This window comes from Doryrhamphus excisus, chromosome 9, assembly GCF_030265055.1.
Source record: "Doryrhamphus excisus isolate RoL2022-K1 chromosome 9, RoL_Dexc_1.0, whole genome shotgun sequence".
Taxonomy (NCBI): Eukaryota; Metazoa; Chordata; class Actinopteri; order Syngnathiformes; family Syngnathidae; genus Doryrhamphus; species Doryrhamphus excisus.
The window spans coordinates 18,882,959-18,906,025 of record NC_080474.1 but is presented as its reverse complement, the minus strand read 5'-3'; the positions used below and the strand labels follow the sequence as shown (position 1 = coordinate 18,906,025).

General features: G+C 37.8%; 1 protein-coding gene across 1 annotated transcript in view; it reads left to right on the top strand.

Annotated features, from left to right (window-relative positions):
* Nucleotides 1–22,816, top strand: part of smarcal1 (SWI/SNF related, matrix associated, actin dependent regulator of chromatin, subfamily a-like 1) — a 74,067-nt gene extending 51,251 nt beyond the window's left edge. The window contains exon 18 of the mRNA XM_058081613.1: nucleotides 22,579–22,816. The gene's annotated coding sequence lies outside the window, so the exon portion shown is untranslated. The remainder of the gene's footprint in view (nucleotides 1–22,578) is intronic.
* The last annotated feature ends 251 nt before the right edge of the window (nucleotides 22,817–23,067 follow it).

Here is a 23,067-nt window from a genome sequence, read left to right as displayed (position 1 = left end):
CCCACATTCCAAAAACATGCTAGGTTAATTAGCGACTCCAAATTGTCCATAGGTATGAATGTGAGTGTGAATGGTTGTTTGTCTATATGTGCCCTGTGATTGGCTGGCCACCAGTCCAGGGTGTACCCCGCCTCTCGCCCGAAGACAGCTGGGATAGGCTCCAGCAACCCCCGTGACCCTCGTGAGGAAAAGCGGTAGAAAATGAATGAATGAATGAATGAATGAATTTGTTTTGTATATATATTTTTTTATATTCTCAATAATAAATGCTTAAAATTCAATACAAATTACAGTACAAACAATAAAATTCCAACTGAAAATGGCAAGGTCATTTATTTGTATCGAACCATAACACAAACGTATCGAACCATGAATTTTGGTAATAGTAATGGTAATAGTTTAATTTCATTTGAACATGCATCAGATTACAATTGAATGCATCACATAATCAGTTCACAGTTCCACATGTCCAAAAGGAGTAGGAAGAAGCAAAGCTTATTAAATCCTACCCCTCCATCTGGTACTTTTACAATCAGTAACTGTTACATTTGTTCACCTCCTGCTTTCATAATATAGTTTTATACATTTTTTTGTTATTTTTTTGTTATTTTTTTATTTTTTATGTCACATACCGAAGTACGAGGTGATATGACCATCCAATGACATAATGGGTACCATAGTAAGTGTCAATATAGTGATATATATATAGCACATCATGACTGGTTCAAGACTCTTCATCCTTGTATTTAGCAAACATCAACTGCTTGTATTGTTTCTTGAATTGGCTCATCGTTGTGCATTGTTTGAGGGTCTTACTCAATCCATTCCATAGTTTGATTCCACATACTGAAATGCTATAGCTAGCATAACGTAGTCCTAGCATAGAAGTGTTTCAAAAATTTCAAATTTCTCCTCTCTTGTACAGAAGTATTGGATGACATTTTGAAGTAATTGGTTATTTTTAGCCTTATGCATTATTTTAACTATATCACCAAGTTGAAGTATTTGTGATTTTAGAAATAAGGAGTTAGTATGTTAGTATGTGTATACCTGTATTAGGAGCTAAAAAAAGTATCAAACCAATTTATAAAGCAAAAACCTTATAATGTTTTAGAAAAACAAAATGAAACAGTGAAGCAATTAATCGGGTATCAAAGTCAAAGTATTATTGAGAAACTCTTGATGACTAAACGAGTCCGCCCCCAAAGCAACATTTATTAATCTGGCGAGTGAATAAAACTTCTCAAGTCGTGTTTGTTTACACACTCGGGGGAATCTCCTCACTCTGACTTTGCTGCCAGCAAAAAATAAATTCAGCAGCCCATCAGTCACACAGGTAGGAGTTCTCGCTCTTCCTCCACACTTTGGCACCAAGGCTATAAAATGAGCCCCGGCACACAGGAAACAAAGCAGCCATACAAGAGAAGACAAGATGAGAGGCTGCTGCATACAGGAGCCACATTAATGCCACAGTGGAACATGTTGTTTCCAATATTATTCCGTCTGTACTTGAAGAAGAAGCACCACATGCGCTGTCGTTGCCGCAGACAGAATCGCTCCACCGGCATCCTAGGATTATTTAATTAACTATTGATTGATTGGTTATACATCTTAAAGGGGAAGTGCACTTTTTTTATTTTATTCTGCCCATCATTCACAATCCTTATTCATTCATTTTCTATTGCTTTTCCTCACGAGGGTCGCGGAAGGGTGCTGGAGCCTATCCCAGCTGTCTTGGTGCGAGAGGCGGGGTTCACCCGCTGGACTGGTGGCCAGCCAATCACAGGGCACATATACATATACACATATACGGCGCGGGGGGGATTCATACATCTTAAAGGGGAACTGCACTTTTTAAAATGTTATTTTGCCCATCATTCACAATCCTTATGTGAAACATAACACAACTAATATGAGCTAGCTAACAACAGACGTCATGGAAAATACCTATTTTGACGCCCTCACCAAAATTTACATATCTGACTTATATTAAGAATCGTTCCACCAGCATCCTGGGATTATTTAATTAGCTATTGATATGTTGGTCATACATCTTAAAGGGGAACTGCACTTTTTTTATTTTATTCTGCCCATCATTCACAATCCTTATTCATTCATTTTCTATTGCTTTTCCTCACGAGGGTCGCGGAAGGGTGCTGGAGCCTATCCCAGCTGTCTTGGGGCGAGAGGCGGGGTTCACCCGCTGGACTGGTGGCCAGCCAATCACAGGGCACATATAGACAAACAACCATTCACACTCACATTCATACCTATGGACAATTTGGAGTCGCTAATTAACCTAGCATGTTTTTGGAATGTGGGAGGAAACCGGAGTACCCGGAAAAAAAACCCACGCATGCACAGGGAGAACATGCAAACTCCACACAGAGATGGCCGAGGGTGGAATTGAACTCGGGTCTCCTAGCTGTGTAGCCTGCGTGTTAACCACCTTCAGCCAGGAAAACAGCAATTTTAGAAAAATAAAGTCAAAATATCAAGAAAAAAAGCTGAAAAAAGAATAATGTCATATGAGGAAGGAAGAGTAGTCTTCACTCAGTGAGGACTAATGCGGATCTGTAATAAACAATAAACAATAAACCAATCACGGTGGAGTGGGAAATACAGGAAAAACAGCTGGAATAGGTGTAGATTCTGGAGGATCTAGACAGTTTTCCTTTACTTTCTCAATAGGAGTCAACAACTCAACTCAACAAAGAGTCCAAAAAATGAGGTCCTTTTTAATGTTTTTGGAATGTGGGAGGAAAACACACGGAGAACATGATATTTTGCTGAACTTTACATATACTCTACTCTACTTATTCCTAAAGAACTGAAAAAGGTAGAAAGATGAGATGCTAATCTTTTTTTTTGGTATATATGACATCTATATAACCCTAGAACACAATATTAATCATTAAAAATGGCCAGTGCCGAGGGGGACAGCTTTTGAAAAATGGCTGGGAATGAGTTCGAAGGCGTTATGTGGTAATGTAACATCCGGAGGGTCACCATTCACTTGTAGTCGTGGATGTGTGTCAATAATAACATCATTAGGCATGTTCAAAATACACTAAACCATTACCATATTTGATACAATTATTAACTTATAGCTCATATTATGGTGGTAGCACAAACTACCACCATAATAATAAACATGGCGCACTGAAACAGGCAAACAGTCATATTACGCCCTTGTTGTCTGTTCCATATCTATTCTGATTGATGGAGCCCAGAGGTGTTCAAGCTGACATCCTGGCGCCCGTGCGGCTCGTGTGACAGCCCTCAGGCCCCAGGCTGTCACTTGGCTAACGCACCTCCTGCTCCAGGCGCTGGTTTTCCATTGGGTGGAGGCCGGCTAATGAGGATCTTATCAGATCAGCGTCTTCAGCCTGACACAGGGTTTGCCACCAAGCACAACCGATATGACCTTTCTCCAGCGGCGGAGATAAACGAGCAGGAGCGCCCCACAAGGTAAAGTCACAGGAGAAACGAGGTCATAGATATTGTGTATTGTTCCCAGGAAGTGAATAACTGAAGAGATTGCATTGTGACTTTGGCGACTGGGTGCGTGTCTGTGCAATGGGATGAGAATGATGGCTTATGGCTGCATATGGGCTATAAAAGCCATATGCCCTTTTCATTCTATGGCAGACACGCTCAACTTACTGTTAAGACTTGCTTTCAGTCTATATTGGCAGTATCTGTCATATACGTTCACATAAGATTTTACTTGTTTCTCTCTCTCACACACACACACACACACACCGCTGTAATGTTTCTTTCAATTCACAAACACATACATATCTATTAGAGGCACAACGATACACAAAATTTATAATAATGAGTAAAATGAGTAATGAGTAAGACCCTCAAACAATGCACAACGATGAGCCAATTCAAGAAACAATACAAGCAGTTGATGTTTGCTAAATACAAGGATGAAGAGTCTTGAACCAGTCATGATGTGCTATACATATCACTATATTGACACTTACTATGGTACACAATATGTCATTGGATGCTCATATCATCTCGTACTTGGTTTTGTATGTGACAAAAAAAATTAAAATTAAAAAATAATAATAATAAAACTATATTAGGAAAGCAGGAAGTGAACAAATGTAATAGTTACTGATTGTAAAAGTACCAGATGGAGGGGTAGGATTTAATAAGCTTTGCGTAAAACGTAACAGTCCTCTCTGTACGCAGCCGTTCATCACTATATTGACAGTTACTATGGTACCCATTATGTCATTGTATGGTCATATCACCTTGTGACAAAAAATAAATAAATAAAATTTAAAACATTTACAAACATTTTTTAAAAAATTGATAAAATAAAAAAATATATAAAAAATTATATTAGGAAAGCAGGAAGTGAACAAATATTGACACTTACTATGGTACCCATTATGTCATTGGATGCTCATATCGCCTAGTACTTCAGTACATGACAAAAATTAAAAAAAAAATTAAAAAAAACAAAAACAAAGCATAAACTATATTAGGAAAGCAGGAAGTGAACAAATGTAACAGTTACTGATTGTAAAAGTACCAAATGGAGGGGTAGGATTTAATAAGCTTTGCTTCTTCCTACTCCTTTTGGACATGTGGAACTGTGAACTGATTATGTGATGCATTCAATTGTAATCTGATGCACGTTCAAATGAAATTAAACCATTACCATTAGTACCATACATTGACCAAAACATACCATTTAAATAACAAGCAATAGAACATTAAAGCGTTAAATTCCATATACTGCCACTATTATTATGTGATTTGGCCGTACTGTATGTACAGGATTAGCAGCAGCAGCCACCCTCGGCCCACCTAAAGAGTTCAACACTGTACAACATAAAAAACAGCTCTTGAACGGGTCCGTCTGTCACTTATGCCTGCCATCAGCCCAAAATAGTCCCATCACTTCAGAGCCTACTTCAGTGACGTGTACACACTCGCTCTACGGAGCATAGCCTTTTTTTTTTTTTTCTGACGCTTTTCTTCTCACTCAAGTATTATTCTGGGGGAAGAAAAGCACAGAGGCTGAGAGGAAAACCATGTAGTGAGTCATGCAGCCTCCTCTGGGATTCAACCAGGCAGATTTAAAGGCAATAAGACATCTTCAGATGACTCAGAGGCTTTATTTGCGTTATCTCTTTGTCTCCCAAAGAAGGGAATTACGGTTTTGATTTTATACGGGGATCTACAGCTTATAAACATGACATTATTTCAATGGTGATATTCTAAATCACACAAACAACAAAAGCAGTTATTATTTATCCTAACAATTTAACAATTTGTAAATTGGATACGTAGAATTTCATTTTTTCCCTACCTTTTTTTTCTTGCCTAAATGTGTCTTAATAAGCAAGCTGAAGGCCAAAGGACGCGTAAAAATGTACCGTAGTTCTAAAAAAGGAGTGTTTATTTTAGTTTAGCCTCCAGTCAGTTGATTAACTTCTGCTTTGGCTCGCACTGCCAACACCTTCCCACGTGTACAGTATAGTGGCACAACATACACTATACGTTACTGTGGGATCGTCACTATGTGCTGGAAGGGAGTCAAACGGACGAGAATGCCAGGTTTTAATTATTAGTTATGTGCGTCACAAGTTTTAGTATTTTTAATCGGGATTATTGTGTCTGTTCAGACCTGCAATAAAAGACAGTTGTTGCGGCAATCAAGTCTTGTGCTTGTGTCTGTCAGTGAACATTACAGTGACAAATTACTGACCCCTAGTGACCAGTGCAGAATACTACATCATGTTTTTTAATGCTTCTTTTGAATGCGTTCTATTTTTGTTTTAGTCCATTTAGCCATTAGTATTATTTTTTAGTTTTTAGTTTTTAGTTTTTAGTTTTTAATTTTTAGTTTATTTTTATTTTTATTCATTTTTATTTTTTTTATTATTTTTTTTATTTTGTATTTTTTATTTTGTATTTTTATTTTTTTATTTTTTTTTTTTAATTTTTATTTTTATTTTTATTTTTATTTTTATTTTTATTTTTATTTTTATTTTTATTTTTATTTTTATTTTTATTTTTATTTTTATTTTTATTTTTATTTTTATTTTTATTTTTATTTTTATTTTTATTTTTATTTTTATTTTTATTTAAATAATTAATATTTTTATTAATATTTAAAAAAAAACAGCATTCAAAGCCATGCCAAACTGCTTTCAGGGCTCACTTCCAAATGCCCAAACGTCATTATCTAACGTGTTGGCATTGTTTAACACAAGAACACAACATCCCCTTTAATTTAGACAATACATGTACAAACATTTGCTTAAATATGCATATTTGTGGACTAATAATAGACCACAAAATGGCCTGATTTATTTGTTAATATATACAATATCGGTGAAAAACACAAAGTAACAAAGGATAAATTAGGGCATATTCTTATTCACTACTTCTTGTTCTTCTTGTCTTAATTAGCCTTGGAATCATTGTTGCCAAACAAGATAAAGGTGTAAGTTAATTGTTCGCTAACAAATCCAAACACATCAATGAATCCCTTCATGTTCGCTCTGTCGAGTTTCAAACATCTGTCACACTTTGTTTCTATTCACGGCTCCTTAGCATGTTCTCCCCGTGCAGGCGTGTTTTGTTTTTACAGGAGACGCTAAATTGTTCATTGGTGTGACTGGGAGTGTCAATTCTTGTTAATTGTTGTTAACAAAGCATTATTAGAGCCCTGTAGACATGACAAAACACGACTATAGTCACATTTATACTTTTTTTTATTTACAACATATTGCGCAACTGCAGGGTCTTGAGACACATGCTAACTCGCAAACTAGAGAGCTAGCGAACTAAACGGTAGCCTTCAAGTTATTTCCTTTCAACTTAAAAAGTCAAAAACTTACCACTTCCACACGGATAGGGAGGATAACTATTAACAGTTATTTAACCTTTAACATGAACATTAATGAAACGTAATAATTTTTTCTGGGTACATGATACCATACAGCATCCATATCAAACTTGCGCGGGCCGCACTAACATTAAACTTTCATATCAAGGTGGGGGCCTCAAATTAGTGTCCTGCGGGCCACATTTGGCCCTCGGGCCACGTGTTTACGACCCCTCGTATAGAGGATGGACAGATTAATCTGTCTGTGAGGGACGCTGAGACTAGCGGCTAAGATAAAAAAAAAAGTTTTTCATGTTAGCTGCTACAATAATAATATCGCTGTAGGTTGGTTAATATAAGTCAGATATGTAAATGGAACAATGTTGGTGTTTTTTTTTTGTTTTTGGTGAGGGCGTCAAAATTATTTTCCATGACGTCTGTTGTTAGCTAGCTCATATTGACTCGTTTTCTCACGTTAGTTGTGTTTATGTTTCACATAAGGATTGTGGGGCTGCACGGTTGTCGTGTGGTTAGCGCGCAGACCTCACAGCGAGGAGACCCGAGTTCAATTCCACTCTCGGCCATCTCTGTGTGGAGTTTGCATGTTCTCCCCGTGCATGCGTGGGTTTGACTCCGGTTTCCTCCCACATTCCAAAAACATGCTAGGTTAATTAGCGACTCCAAATTGTCCATAGGTATGAATGTGAGTGTGAATGGTTGTTTGTCTACGTATATGTGCCCTGTGATTGGCTGGCCACCAGTCCAGGGTGTACCCCGCCTCTCGCCCAAAGACAGCTGGGATAGGCTCCAGCACCCCTGCAACCCTCATGAGGATAAGCGGTAGAAAATGAATGAATGAACATTAAAAATGTAATGTTTTGTCTTTAAAATGTATTCTTAAAACATTAGCATAAGAACAATATGACAGACTGTTTCTTACCATCTGTTTCTTACCATAATATAGTATGTAAATGGAACAGTGTTGGTGTTTTGTTTTTTTTTTTTGGTGAGGGCGTCAAAATTATTTTCCATGACGTCTGTTGTTAGATAGCTCATATTGACTCGTTTTCTCGCGTTAGTTGTGTTTATGTTTCACATAAGGATTTTGAATGATGGGCAAAATAACATTTTTAAAAGTGCACTTCCCCTTTAAGATGTATGAATCCACCCCGGGGCCGTAGTTTGCCCACCCCTGATTTAGAGCATGTATTTATTTATGTAGAAACTCCAGCATCCAGCCCCACTTTATCTCACACCATTCTCACAAATTCCACTTCCTTTTTTGTCTTTCTTGTAGCACACGACTATCGCCGGTCGTTTCAAAAGCATTTCTGTCTAATATGCAAATGAATTGTTATTATTCACAACCTTCTGCAGGGAAAACTGTCTTTGTTATTTTGGGTGCCAAAGGCAAAGAGAGTTTTTTTTTTTTAAGAGAGCACAAATAACAATGTTGAACAATGTTGTTCTCCTATTTGTAAATGATGTTGGCTCCAGCCAAAGAGTGTGTCAGACGTGTTTGTTTCATTTCTCTGCATTATGAGCATTCTCAGCCACAAATGGCAGAGAGATTTGTGTGCTCTACCTGGCGTACCGCTGACATGTTTCCTTGTTATTCTTGCTTATTCATTCATGCAAACAGTAAAAAAAAAAAAAAAAGAAAATCTCCCTCTGCCTTCTTTCCTCCTCGTCTCCTGTCTTTATAACAACGTTCATGTATCCTGCAGCTCTCAGACTGATTTCACTGTCCCCTAAGCAACAGATTAAATACTTAACTTTATTCCTTTTTACCCCCCCTCCCACACTGGCATTGCCCGGCATTAAAAATTCATCCACTCTGTGTTGTGCTAAAAGCATTACGCAAGCCACTAAATAGACCCCCCTTGCAGTGTGTGTGTGTGTGTGGGGGGGGGGGAGCCATTTGTCGCTAGCTGCCTTAATGTTGCTGCACTCTTCTTTGTGTGCACACGTGCACACGTGCACGAAACCATGATGGCTTTGATGCCGCATGCATTATGTCTGTCAATTCTCAGGAGGCGGGAGCAGGAAAAAAAAAAAAAAGAGTCCTCCCCCCCAGGGTGGCAACATGGCGATGCAGTACACTGACTGACAAAGATGCTGGGTGAAATAAGGACCTCGTGTGAATAATAAACGTGAAAAGCATCCACATGGAAGACTCATGATTGTTGGGTTAGGGTTAACCCTCCATACTGTAGCTGACCGCTATGGAGGTCATCTATCACAAAGATTAAGTCTCCCTAATTGGCTGCCTTAGAACAATGACAGTTGGGGAGAAAGACATAAACTCACTGACACTTCGAGTAATTGGCCGGCATCACAGGAAGTAGATCATTGTGAACAATGACTGTGCAAAGAATGAAATATAATGGCTGCTCTTGTGTGTTCTGTGCAGTTGACGGTTTTACAGGAGAGCCAAGGGTTGATCACCACAGTCAGTAGATGGTACAGTGGTGAAAAAGCTTGTATTATTCATTCATTCATTCATTTTCTACCGCTTTTTCCTCACGAGGGTGCTGGAGCCTATCCCAGCTGTCTTTGGGTGAGACGGCGAGAGAGCCAGCCAATCACAGTGCACATTTTTTATTTTTTATTTTTTATTTTTTATTTTTTATTTTTTATTTTTTATTTTTTATTTTTTATTTTTTATTTTTTATTTTTTATTTTTTATTTTTTATTTTTTATTTTTTATTTTTTATTTTTTATTTTTTATTTTTTATTTTTTTATTTTAAAAAATATTTAAATAATAAATATATTTTTAATATAAAAAAAAAACTGCTTTCAGGGCTCACTTCCAAATGCCCAAACCTCATTATCTAACGTGCACACAGTGCACATATAGACAAACAACCATTCACACTCACATTCATACCTATGGAAATTTGGAGTCGCTAATTAACCTAGCATGTTTTTGGAATGTGGGAGGAAACCGGAGTCAAACCCACGCATGCACGGGGAGAACATGCAAACTCCACACAGAGATGGCCGAGATTGGAATTGAACCCTGGTCCTCCTAGCTGTGCGCTAACCACTAGACTGCCGTGCCGCCCCGTATTCCAGGCACTGTTTGGAAAAAAAAATTAACATGTATTTATATATTTTAGCATATTTCCTTTTCCTCTATCAATGAATTATGATGCTATTAGGGCTGTCAATTGATTAAAATATTTGATCGCGATTAATTGCATTTTTTTGTCCATAGTTAACTCGCATTTAATCGCAGATGGAAATAAGATTTTATTCATAACAAGTACATTTTATGTAAAGAGATATCAATTTGGTAACTTTTGGGCCTTTATTTCAAGAAATTTTACTTACATTTTTTTATCATACCGTAAAGAAGAGAGATGCTAATTCCACGCTAAAGGTAGTGTTTGTCTGTATAGACAAGATATAATAGATGATAGACATGATATAAAAATCATGTCTTTGGGTCAAAGACATTAATAATTCACACGTTTCATAAGTTAGTTAAAATGAAAGTAATGAATTGTAATAAAAGTTCTAATAAATATGGTTAAAAACGCTAACGTTAAAAAGTTTACAGAGTGAGACATCTTCTCTAGAAAGTATCGTTTTCGGCCACTAGTGAGTGCTCTCGCATATAGACAAGCTTTGTCGTTGTTCTCTCGGTGAAAAGCAGGCTGGCCTCACGGCAGAAACGAAACGAAGAAAACCTCATAAATACGCTGAAAGTTGTTCTAAACGCTTGTTTCTCGGGGAAATTATCGTCTTTGTAAGTATATTGGTGTATAGAGTACTTACATAGATGCATCTGCTATTTCAAAAGTTGTACTTGTTCACTGAAGTTGGCTAGCTTCATGCTACTGCTAGTTTGCCTTTGCAGTTGGTGTGTTAGCTAACTGTTAGCTGATGTGTGTTTAGCCTGTAACATTAGCAGTAATTATTTTTTTTAATTTAATGTTTCAGTTGCCACTTATTTTTACAAGAAAGCTTCATAAAGCAAGAAAACTTTAAATTATTTGTACAAATGACTGTTTACGCTGTACATTGTTCATATTTCATGTCATCTATTTATTCTCCACATTATTATTTATTTGTTATTATTACACAGGAGCCAGGCAACGACATTTCATTGGCAATTTCACTGCTGTGTTATTGTGCAATGACAATAAAGAAAGTCTAGTCTATGTCTAAAAGCAAGTCTTGTATGCGGAGTTCTTGTGTTGTGAGTATAGCACAAATACCGTGTTATAGTATCGTGTTCTCATACATTTACCCCATCTGATGTACAATTGGATCAAGTATGGAAACGTCCAATTAAAAGAATGATCCTTTAGTGATCTATTTAAGCTGTCAGGTCTTCCAGCTTTCATAGAACCTCCTGAGTAGAAAGTACTTTTGATTTAATTCCCCTTTTCTTGGATCAAATCCAGTGTGTGACTAATAAGTGTGGAGGATCCTGTTTAAGCAGTGACTTGGCTTTAGTGTGTGTGTGTGTGTTTTGGCCTACATATTTATTTAGTATGCGTGAGTTCAGTAGGGGTTAGCGCGTAGACCTCACAGCTAGGAGACCAGGGTTCAATTCCCACCCTCGGCACATCTCTGTGTGGAGTTTGCATGTTCTCCCCGTGCATGCGTGGGTTTTCTCCGGGTACTCCGGTTTCCTCCCACATTCCAAAAAAACATGCTAGGTTAATTAGCGACTCCAAATTGTCCATAGGTATGAATGTGAGTGTGAATGGTTGTTTGTCTGTATGTGCCCTGTGATTGGCTGGCGACCAGTCCAGGGTGTACCCCGCCTCTCGCCCGAAGACAGCTGGGATAGGCTCCAGCACCCCCGCGACCCTCGTGAGGAAAAAGCGGTAGAAAATGAATGAATGAATGAATGAGTTCAGTAGGTTGTGTGACGAACCATCTTAAAAGTCGAACAAGCTACGAAAATTGCAATCATGTGCAACTGCAAAATCACACTTATTGGACGCTAGTTTGATGCCGAGGGTGGCAATCACCTTCGATAAGGTAAAGAAAGGCATTCATTGGACATTATTAATCTGCAGGAAATAAGAACAAGGGTAAAAAAAAAAAAAATCAAGCTACAAGAGTCAGCATATGCGCGAGCACGATGCCAGGAGCAAAGTGTTAGGGAGAAAAGTCTACACACAACGCAGGAACATCTGCTCCCTCGTGGCCAATTCGTCTGCTGGAGCACCTTTGCGTATCCACCCCCCCACCCCCCTACCCCATGTGTTCACCCCGCTGACTGACAGTAGTGTGCTGCACGTTGGCCTCCTCTCCCTCCCCATGGGGTTAATTTGCACAAGCTGTGTCTGGAGCGCCGCAAAAGAAGATGCAGGAACAAAGCCGAGCTGAGATGTGTCTCTCCTGCTGCTTCTCTCGCTGCCTTCAGTTGTGGCGCCAATTTTCTCATACCTGCCTAGCGTACCTTCTCCTTCACCTCAGAGTCACTGCATGTGTCTCTATTGTTTACTGCCTGTGTGAAGAATGAAATAAAAGGTGAGGAAGGTAAACATTTTGCAGGAAAAATCTCCATTTTAATATAAAATCTATACATATTTTGCTTTTTGTTTTGCATTTTTCACTCATTCCAAAAAGAAGAAGGAGCCATTAGAGAAGAAGTTAAACAGTAAGAGCGTGCGAGTGAATAAATGCATCAAAATGGTTTAACAAGGATGCAAAAACGCTACAGCAGAGCACGCCAGGACGAAGGGGCATATTATGCTTTTTCTTTTGCATTTTTCACTCATTCCGAATAGAAGAAGCAGCCATAAGAGAAGAAGTTAAACAGTAAGAGCATGCGAGTGAATAAATGCATCAAAATGGTTTAACAAGGATGCAAAAACGCTACAGCAGAGCACACCAGGATGAGGGGGCATATTGTGCTTTTTCTTTAGCATTTTTTCACTCATTCCTAAAAGAAGAAGCATAAGCCATAAGAGAAGAAGTTAAGCAATAAGAGCGTGTGAGTGAATAAATACATCAAAATGGTTTAACAAGGATGCAAAAACGCTACAGCAGAGCACGCCAGGACGAAGGGGCACGGTCAGAGGAGCGGGTTTTATAGAGGGTTTTATAGTTTACTTTTTTTTTTTACACATGACAACTAAGAAAGTTAAAGGTCCCTTAATATGGGGTGGGGGGGGGGGGGGGGTGTCAGCCAACATGTAAACTCAGCAGGAAGACAGTCAAGGGAAAGAGTCAAGGCCTGCTTATGAAAAATGATGAAAATGTGCCGTGATCAAATGATGAAAAGAGCACTTCCTTTATCCAAGGACAGTTCATGTTGATAGCTGGGGGGCGAAAGGGGGGGGGGGTACTCCTGAGCTGTTCCCTCAAGCTACAATGACATGCCTTTTTTAGAAGGCCACTGTGCTGAACACCTATGCTGGCTTATAGCATACAACCATGCTATCCATAAATACCATAAACATAAATAAAACTATCTTAGGTCTTAAAACAGGGGTCTCAAACTCAATTTACTTGGGGGCCACTGGAGCTCGGGTCTGGGTGAGACTGGGCCGCATCAGGTTTTCCAAAAAAAAAAAACAATAAACGCATTTATTAAAAACATAAAAATGAGTAAACAAATCAAGAATAAAGAAAATCAATCAATCAGTAATAAATAAATAAATATAATAATAATAATAAAACGGCAAATAAAAAAAACTTAAGAAACCACATATAGTTGGTGGGTAGACAAATTATTTTTTCAGATTAAAATGAACAAAGCATTATTAGAGCCCTGTAGACATGACAAAACACGACTATAGTCACATTTATACTCTTTTTATTTACAACATATTGCGCAACTGCAGGGTCTTGAGACGCATGCTAACTCGCAAACTAGAGAGCTAGCGACCTAAACGGTAGCCTTCAAGTTATTTCCTTTAAACTTAAATAGCCAAAAACTTACCACTTCCACACGGATAGGGAGGATAACTATTAACAGTTATTTAACCTTTAACATGAACATTAATCAAACGTAATAAACAGTAGCCTTCAAGTTATTTCCTTTAAACTTAAAAAGCCAAAAACTTACCACTTCCACACGCATAGGGAGGATAACTATTAACAGTTATTTAACCTTTAACATGAACATTAATCAAACGTAATAATTTTTTCTGGGTACATGATACCATACAGCATCCATATCAAACTTGCGTGGGCCGCACTAACATTAAACTTTCATATCAAGGCGGGGGGCCTCAAACTAGTGTCCTGCGGGCCACATTTGGCCGCGTGTTTGAGACCCCTGCTTTAAACCGACTATTCAGAGGAGAGCATTTAAAAAAAAACAAACAACTCCACTGACAATGTTATTAGTGTTTTTCTCCATCATAACATAAAACATCAGTTTTTACACGCAGCGTGGGCGAGCACCACAGAGCTATTTGGTGGGGGGGGGGGGGCGGAGGGGGTGTGGGGGGTGTCTCCATCACACCACATGTAATGAAGCATGGTGGAGCTCATATAAAAGAGACGGTGTCACTATACATGGTAAGAGATTACAGCGGTTAATGGAGTGTTGGGGAATAAACAAAATATTACCATATTTCCATGCAATAACAGCATCACTCCTGCTGTGAGACACAAAATAGTATTTGGAGTATTCCTTCCTTACGTGATGTATGTTCTTGTCATGTTCTGCTTTTAGAAGGATTGATAACCTGTTTGTCCAGTAAATACGTTTCAACAGTTAATGAGAAAGACAGACCTTCTGTTCATGTGTGTGTGTGTGTGTGTGTGTGTGTGTGTGTGTGTGTGTGTGTGTGTGTGTGTGTGTGTGTGTGTATTTTTCCACTGTGTCATCCACATAACAAGATGAAGCTCCATGGAAGATGCTGCGTAATGTGATTTCCGTGAGAGGAAAAAAAGTACAACACTGTACCACCGACCAATAGTTTCTCTCCAGTTCCTAATCACATAATTGTGTAAGGTAACGTGCACAGTTATTGTCTGCAGGGATGAGTAATTTGTCATTTTCATGATGTAAACAGGGCTGCGCGGCGGTCGAGTGGTTAGCGTGCAGGCCTCACAGCTAGGAGACCTGAATCCAATTCATGTTTTCCTTGTGTATGCGTGGGTTTTCTTCGGGTACTCCGGTTTCCTCCCACATTCCAAAAACATGCTAGGTTAATTAGCTCAAAGGGACTCAAAATGAAGATAAAAACAATAAATTAAGCTAAAAAAAAAAAAAAACTACCTTGAATATAAGACGACATATTTTTTCAGTCACTTTTCATCGACCAAAACTACGATAAATGTAACTAGTATTTTTGTCAACAAACAAGTAGGTGTGTTGCATGTGTCTTTGAACACACCAACACCCGAAGGAAGTGTCACATTATTGTTGAGTATGACTTGGTAACATCACTTAGCACCTCTGCTGGTCACAGTAGGTATTACAGTCTGCACTGAACTGTCTTATTTATTCATTCATTCATTTTCTACCGCTTTTTCCTCTATTATTTATTATTTATTTTTTATTTTTTATTTTTTATTATTTATTATTTATTATTTATTATTTATTATTTATTATTTATTATTTATTATTTATTATTTATTATTTATTATTTATTATTTATTATTTATTATTTATTATTTTATTTATTTATTATTATTTCAGGTAAAGTAATCCCACATTCCAAAAAACATGCTAGTTTAATTGGCGACTCCAAATTATCCATAGGTATGAATGTGAGTGTGAATGGTTGTTTGTCTATATGTGCCCTGTGATTGGCTGGCGACCAGTACCCCGAAGACAGCTGGGATAGGCTCCAGCAACCCCCCACGATCCTCGTGAGGATAAGCTGTAGAAAATGAATGAATGAATGCTGTAAACGTCTGGCAGTACAAAGATGGTAAAACGTTTTTTTTAAATATTTTTTTAAAATTGTTTAATTAAAAAAAAAATCATAGAATGAAGAATGAAAAAGAATGAAATTATAATACAAGGATACATAATATTAAAAACCAAGGAATGCTACAAATTACAAGAATACAATTCTAAGAGACAGAAATCAAGTCAAAATATTATATGGTAATATAATAACATTAGAATATTTTGGCAAAAAAAGAGAAAAAATTGTGTGCTTCACCCAGCCCCTCAGTGGGAGGGGTGGGGGTGACGGGTCTGTCCCACTATTTGACATGCACTGGTATTTCCCATATATACATAATATTTAATATACCTCATGCATAACAGACAGTTTCCACGTTCCACCCTTTGGAATTAATATCAGTAAAGATGGTGAATGTGCAGAAATATGGAATGCAAATGTGTTGGGAAATGATGATGATGATGATGAAGAAGGCGGGTGATGACTACCGAGGAGTGAGAAGGATGACAGCTGGCATCATTGACACATTCATTGAAAGCACGGAGTGATGCGAGCCACTTGAATTTCTCATTACGTTGCATTAATGGGTAGCACTCCATTCCACTCGCTCTATACTCTCGTCTTAAGTGCGCAGCCGAGCAACTGTCTGAGTGCACTGCAGCGAGTGCACTGAATGAGCATATTCTGTTTGTCAACATGCCGGTCAATACGAGTATACAATGACTTAACAAGGTCTCGATAATTGAGTTAGTTTCCATTGTGGTCCTGTTAATGATATACATGATGTCAATTGACTGATGTATCAAAGCATGGCCGAGGGTGGAATTGAACCCTGGTCCTCCTAGCTGTGAGGTCTGTGCGCTAACCACTAGACCACTGTATATTTTAGCATATTTCCCTTTCCTCTGTCAATGAATTATGATGCTATTAGAGCTGTCAATCGATTAAAATATTTGATCGCGATTAATCACATTTCCCCTATCCATAGTTAACTCGCAATTAATCGCAATTAATCGCAGATGGAGGTTTTATTCATTCATTTTCTACCGCTTTTTCCTCACGAGGGTCGCGGGGGTGCTGGAGCCCACCTGTCTTCGGGCGAGAGGCAGGGTACACCCTGGACTGGTGGCCACCAGCCAATCACAGGGCACATATAGACAAACAACCATTCACACTCACATTCATACCTATGGTACAATTTGGAGTCGCTAATTAACCTAGCATGTTTTTGGAATGTGGGAGGAAACCGGAGTACCCGGAGAAAAAAACCCACGCATGCACGGGGAGAACATGCAAACTCCACACAGAGATGTCCGAGGGTGGAATTGAACCCTGGTCCTAACCCTGCGCTAACCACTAGACCACCGTGCCGCCCCGTATTCCAGGCACTGTTTGGAAAAAAAACTAACAAACATGTATTTATATATTGAATTATGATGCTATTAGGGCTGTCAATCAATTAAAATATTTGATCGTGATTAATCACATTTTTTTGTCCATAGTTAACTCACAATTAATCACATTTAATCGCAGATGGAAATAAGGTTTTATTCATAAAGGGATATCAATTTGGGCCATTATTTAAAAAAAATACAGTCAGCAAGCATATTTTTGTATTACTATTTTTGTATATGTTTAGCATATTAGGTCTTAAACTCGCCCACAAACATTCAGCAAATACAAAATATGAGACCTCTCGTACTAATATGGTTTTGTTTATTTGTGTTAGCTCAAAATAAGATTTGTTTATTTATGATACTGGTTTTAAATTAAACATTTTTGTGAGTAAGCCCTAAATGCTATACAATGATATTGCTAACGGCGATTACTATTACTACGATGATATGATAGGTTGACTCCAATTGCGATGCGATTTAATTGCCTCCATTTTTGATCAAATTAACTCTTATTACAATGTAATATGATTCACTACAATTACAATGCGATACATCACAAATGCAATTGCGATACAATATGATTTAAATGTCATTGTACGTGTGTATAGTGGAAATGAAAGGTCGATTCCCTCGATTCCTTCGATATGATAGGACAAATCTCTCCAAAGTGATGCAATACAATTACAAAACGATATACAACAATTGGACTCCATTTATGACGCTAATATGATAGCTCTACTGGTGCCATAATATTGATTAATGACAGTTTTAACCTGATTAGTATAAGCATACGCTAAGCTATCACAAGGTAACATCGATTTTTCTATCTTGTCGACACGCAATAGCCGTGAGGCAAAAAAAACTTCCCCATTCTCTTTGACTGCCGTGAAATTAAAAATGTTCTTTGTTCTTCTTCCCGTTCTCGCTCTCCTTTGTGACGCAGAAGAGAAGAGAAGAACTCTGTGTTGCAACCTAGCAATGGCGCGTTTATAACTTCCTTGGGTGCAGAAGGCGTGACCACATGACCACCACATCGCTCTGTCATGTTGTTTCCATCAGCAAGGGCTCGCCGGGACACCGAGGCCAATCTCCTCGGAGAACACTGTTCTCCTTGAATTATTCAGAGAATCCTCTGAGAGCAGAAAAGCACCGAGAGAGGAGTTGACTGAGCAGAAGTTTCCACCGAGCAAAACCAACCGGGTGAGAAAAATGCTCTTCGGATGGTCTCTGGAAAATCCAATTAAAAAAACAATACTTGTTTGAATTTCTATTATTTCTGATACAGTGTGACCTCCGGTGTATTCCCCGCCAAAACCTTCCTCTCATATAATCCCCCCACCAAGAGGAAAATGATCCTAATGCACCAAGAAGTTGGAGGTCTGATGCAGCCAATCAGCATCCACTGGCTGAAGGGCTCAGCTGTCATTTACATGCTAATGGTGTTACTGAGTAGGCCAAGCCATGGAGGCCCCGGCACAGTACACAAGGGGTGAGGGGGGGGTTATGGGTGTTATAGGTGGGCGGGGGGGCTAAAGTACAGCATGGCCCTCGTAAACGTGGACAAATACAGCAACATGTATGCTGGTCCTCATCTGGTCCAGCCAGCAGGTCAGATATAGAAATGTTATTGCCTATAGAAATATTATATGCTGGTACACTGTATATAATAATATATAATAATAATAATAATAGAAGGATAATAATCCTTCATAAATTCAGCCTGCTAGAGTTACTTTACATCAGGGGTTTCCAAAGTGTGGCTCAGGGTCCATTTACAGCCCGCGGCTGTTTCTTTATTGGTCCGCTGCATATTCTAAAAACATCATTTAACAAGAATACTGAAAAAAACAATAGCAAAAATGGAAAAAATCAGCTGTATCGGTCAAACTTTACAATAAGGTACACAAAATACAGTCATTACTGAGGAAGTGATGAAGAATTCATGACAAACTAATGACTAAGGCACATAGCTTTAGAGTAGTTACTGAGGAAATAATGAAGAAATAATGAGGAGCTAATCGCCAAGGCACATAGATTTAGAGTAGTTACTGAGGAACTAATGAACAACTAATGAATAACTAATCACTAAGGCACGTGGATTTTGAGTAGTTACTGAGACACTAATGAAGAACTAATGAATAACTAATCACTAAGGCACATACATTTAGAGTAGTTGTTGAGGAACTAATGAAAAACTATTGAGGAACGAACTAATGACTAAGGCACATCGATATAGAGTAGTTATTGAGGAACCAATCAAGAACTAAGGGGTAACTAATGACTGAGACACATAGATTTAGGGTAGTTATTGAAGAAGTAATGGCTAAGGCACATTGATTTAGAGTAGTTATTGAGGAACCAATCAAGAAATAAGGGGTAACTAATGACTGAGACACATAGATTTAGAGTAGTTATTGAGGAAGTAATGACTAAGGCACATCAATTTAGAGTAGTTATTGAGGAGGTAATGACTAAGGCACATTGATTTAGAGTAGTCATTGAGGAACCAATCAAGAACTAAGGAGTAACTAATGACTGAGACACATAGATTTAGAGTAGTTATTGAGGAAGTAATGACTAAGGCACATCAATTTAGAGTAGTTATTGAGGAGGTAATGACTAAGGCACATTGATTTAGAGTAGTCATTGAGGAACCAATCAAGAACTAAGGAGTAACTAATGACTGAGACACATTTATTGAGAGTAGTTATTGAGGAAGTAATGACTAAGGCACATTGATTTAGAGTAGTTATTGAACAATTCAAGAACGAATGAGTAACTAATGACTAAGGCACATTGACTTAGAGTAGTTATTGAGGAACTAATGACTGAGGCACATTGATTTAGAGTAGTTATTGAGGAACTAATGACAGAGGCGCATTGATTTAGAGTAGTTATTGAGGAACTAATGACCAAGGCGCATTGATTTAGAGTAGTTATTGAGGAGCTAATGACTGAGGCACATTGATTTGGAGTAGTTATTGAGGAACTAATGGCCGAGGCGCATTGATTTAGAGTAGTTATTGAAGAACCGACCAAGATCTAATGAGTGAGTAATGACTAAGGCACATGGATTTAGAGTAGTTACTGAGGAAACCATGAAGAACTAATGAGTAACTAATCATCAAGGCACATGGATTTAGAGTAGTTACGGAGGAACTAGTGACTAACTAACCAGTAGCGGTTAGGGTTATACAACAATTTTTTTTTTCATTTTTCAGTATGGGGCCCTTGATCAGATCCAAACGCACTCTGATCCTCATCACGATGTCGTTATATTTCTGAAACAAAAGTTTAGCCCCCACAACACAACCTGAGCGTGTCCCCCACCCACTCGCTCTGCAGGGTGTGATGGAGCTCAGTTCATAGATGGACGTGCATGCAGGGTACATTTGGAGAAACAACTGCAGAAATAATGAAACGTGTCAACCCCCAAATGACGAGTGTGTAGTCATCATGTAGTGTAGTGTGTGTATACTTGGAACAATACACCCGGAATATTGGTCTTCTTTTAGCTTTAAAAGGTGCCATAAAAAGATATGACACCATAATAATAAACTCTCACTAAAATGAATGATATAATGCTAGAAAGGTTATGACAAATCATCTAAAAAAAATAGAGTTTTTACTGAAAAAGACACCTAGAATTTACACAAATAAAGGATGTGAGATGTACAATCTCATCAATGAATGATAAAACATTGATTATTAATATATGAATATCCCTCGTCTACGTTCCTGACACGGCAATAATGCGACAAACGTGTCAAAACATGAAGCAAAAAAAAATACAAACATGCAAATGTCTGATAAAATATGACTTTTCTGTAAAATTTCTCTGAAATTGAAGCAATCCGAAGGTCGACCAGAGCATTTTTGTAGATTTGAGTAGTTGTCGTTAAGAGGGGATGATGCAGAGTTCCACTTGACTGCTCGTGTTCATCCTGGAGCGGCAGCATGATGTGCTTTTCAGGACATTTTTCCTTCAAGATCTCAACACATGAATGGAAACACAAAGCTCACCCTGGGGTGCCATCACAGCAAAGCACCAATTCCCCTGAAATTGTTATGTTATTTTTTACGCTTGACAGGCAGCAGCATTTTGCATTTAGACTGCTTGCATCCTTATTTTTTCCCAAAACTATACTTTTATCGACAGAAGCCATCTGTGTCCAGCATTGGCCTAGTTTGGCCTCAATATTTTTTTTTTAGCCGCTTTGGGGCCAAGACAAGAATTTTCAAATTAGAATATTATATTATTTATTATTAGAATTGTATTATTATCATTATGGATAATAATAACAACACTAATAATAATAATATTATTAATAATAATAATATTAATAATAATTATTGTTATGTTCATATTAACATAATACTAAAATCATAATAATAATAACAACAATAACAATAATAACAATATTAATATTGTTAATAATAATATAATATAAATTATTATTATTGTTATTTTTATTATTATTACTATTATGTTCATATTAACATAATACTAACATAATAACAATAATAATAATAATGTATATTATATTATTATTAATAATATTAAAATTAATATTAATATTAATATTAATATTGTTAATAATAATATAATATAAATTATTATTATTGTTATTTTTATTATTATTACTATTATGTTCATATTAACATAATACTAACATAATAACAATAATAATAATAATGTATATTATATTATTATTAATAATATTAATATTGTTATTACACAGAAATGGCCGAGGGTGGAATTGAACTCCGGTCTCCTAGGACCTGAGTCCTGTGTGCTAACTACTCAATCGCCGTACAGCCCCTTGTCTCTGATATTTTCAGGAAAAATATGCCGTCGGGCTGCACGGCGATCGAGTGGTTAACGTGCAGACCAGGGTTCAATTCCACCCTCTGCCATGTCTGTGTGGAGTTTGCATGTTCTCCCCGTGCATGCGTGGGTTTTCTCCGGGTACTCCGGTTTCCTCCCACATTCCAAAAACATGCTAGGTTAATTAGCGACTCCAAATTGTCCATAGGTATGAATGTGAGTGTGAATGGTTGTTTGCCTATATGGGCCCTGTGATTGGCCCTTGTGAGGATAAGCGGTAGAAAATGAATGAATGAATGAAATATGCTGTCTAAAGTCAAGCAAAATTGGGGAATTTTTTGGTGACTTGTGTGCAAAATGTGAGCAAGATGGGTTGAAAAACATGGCCGCCATCATTACAAAAACACATAGAAAAGCTCCTGTAGTCCTTCCATTGCGTATAAACAGACTTTTATCCCCATGAATGAATAAATACCAGAACACAAACACATAACGGTAAGAATTTCCTGCTGTTTGCGCCAAGCAGCGAGAAAGTAAATAAATGTACATCACATCTATTTCCGATTTTGTGGCAGTGATGGAGGCTAATGAATATTCAACAGTTGGCTGTTTAAAAAAAACATATTTCTTCTCCTGTTTTGTCCGTGTAGGAACGTCATCGTCCTCACTTGAAGGTGACTCTGAGAGGCAACTCGGAAGAACAGCTCCGTTGCAAGTGGACCTGCACTCCATGTCAGATTACATTGACATAGCAACACATTGAAGCTGAGATCTGATTGGACAAAAAAAACAAAAAAACAGACGACTCTGACTGACTGCACAGAACTAATTGTTTTCAGTTTTCTACTGATGTCAAAGCATGACGTTCCCTATTAAAAAATGGTTAATTGAGTACATTCAGACTAATCGAAAGATGGCTTATTCACAATCACACACACCAAGTGATTTATTGTTACACAACATCATGACAACCACCTATTCCATTCATCTCTTTTTCAGCGAGGGAACATTTTATCTCTTCAAAAGACCCTTGTAGTGTCTTTCATACATGACTGGAAAGGCCATTGGAACGGATTTAAAAAGAAAAACCTCCTTTGCAAGGTAATGTGCTTACATGCATAAAGGGAACGCAGCAACAT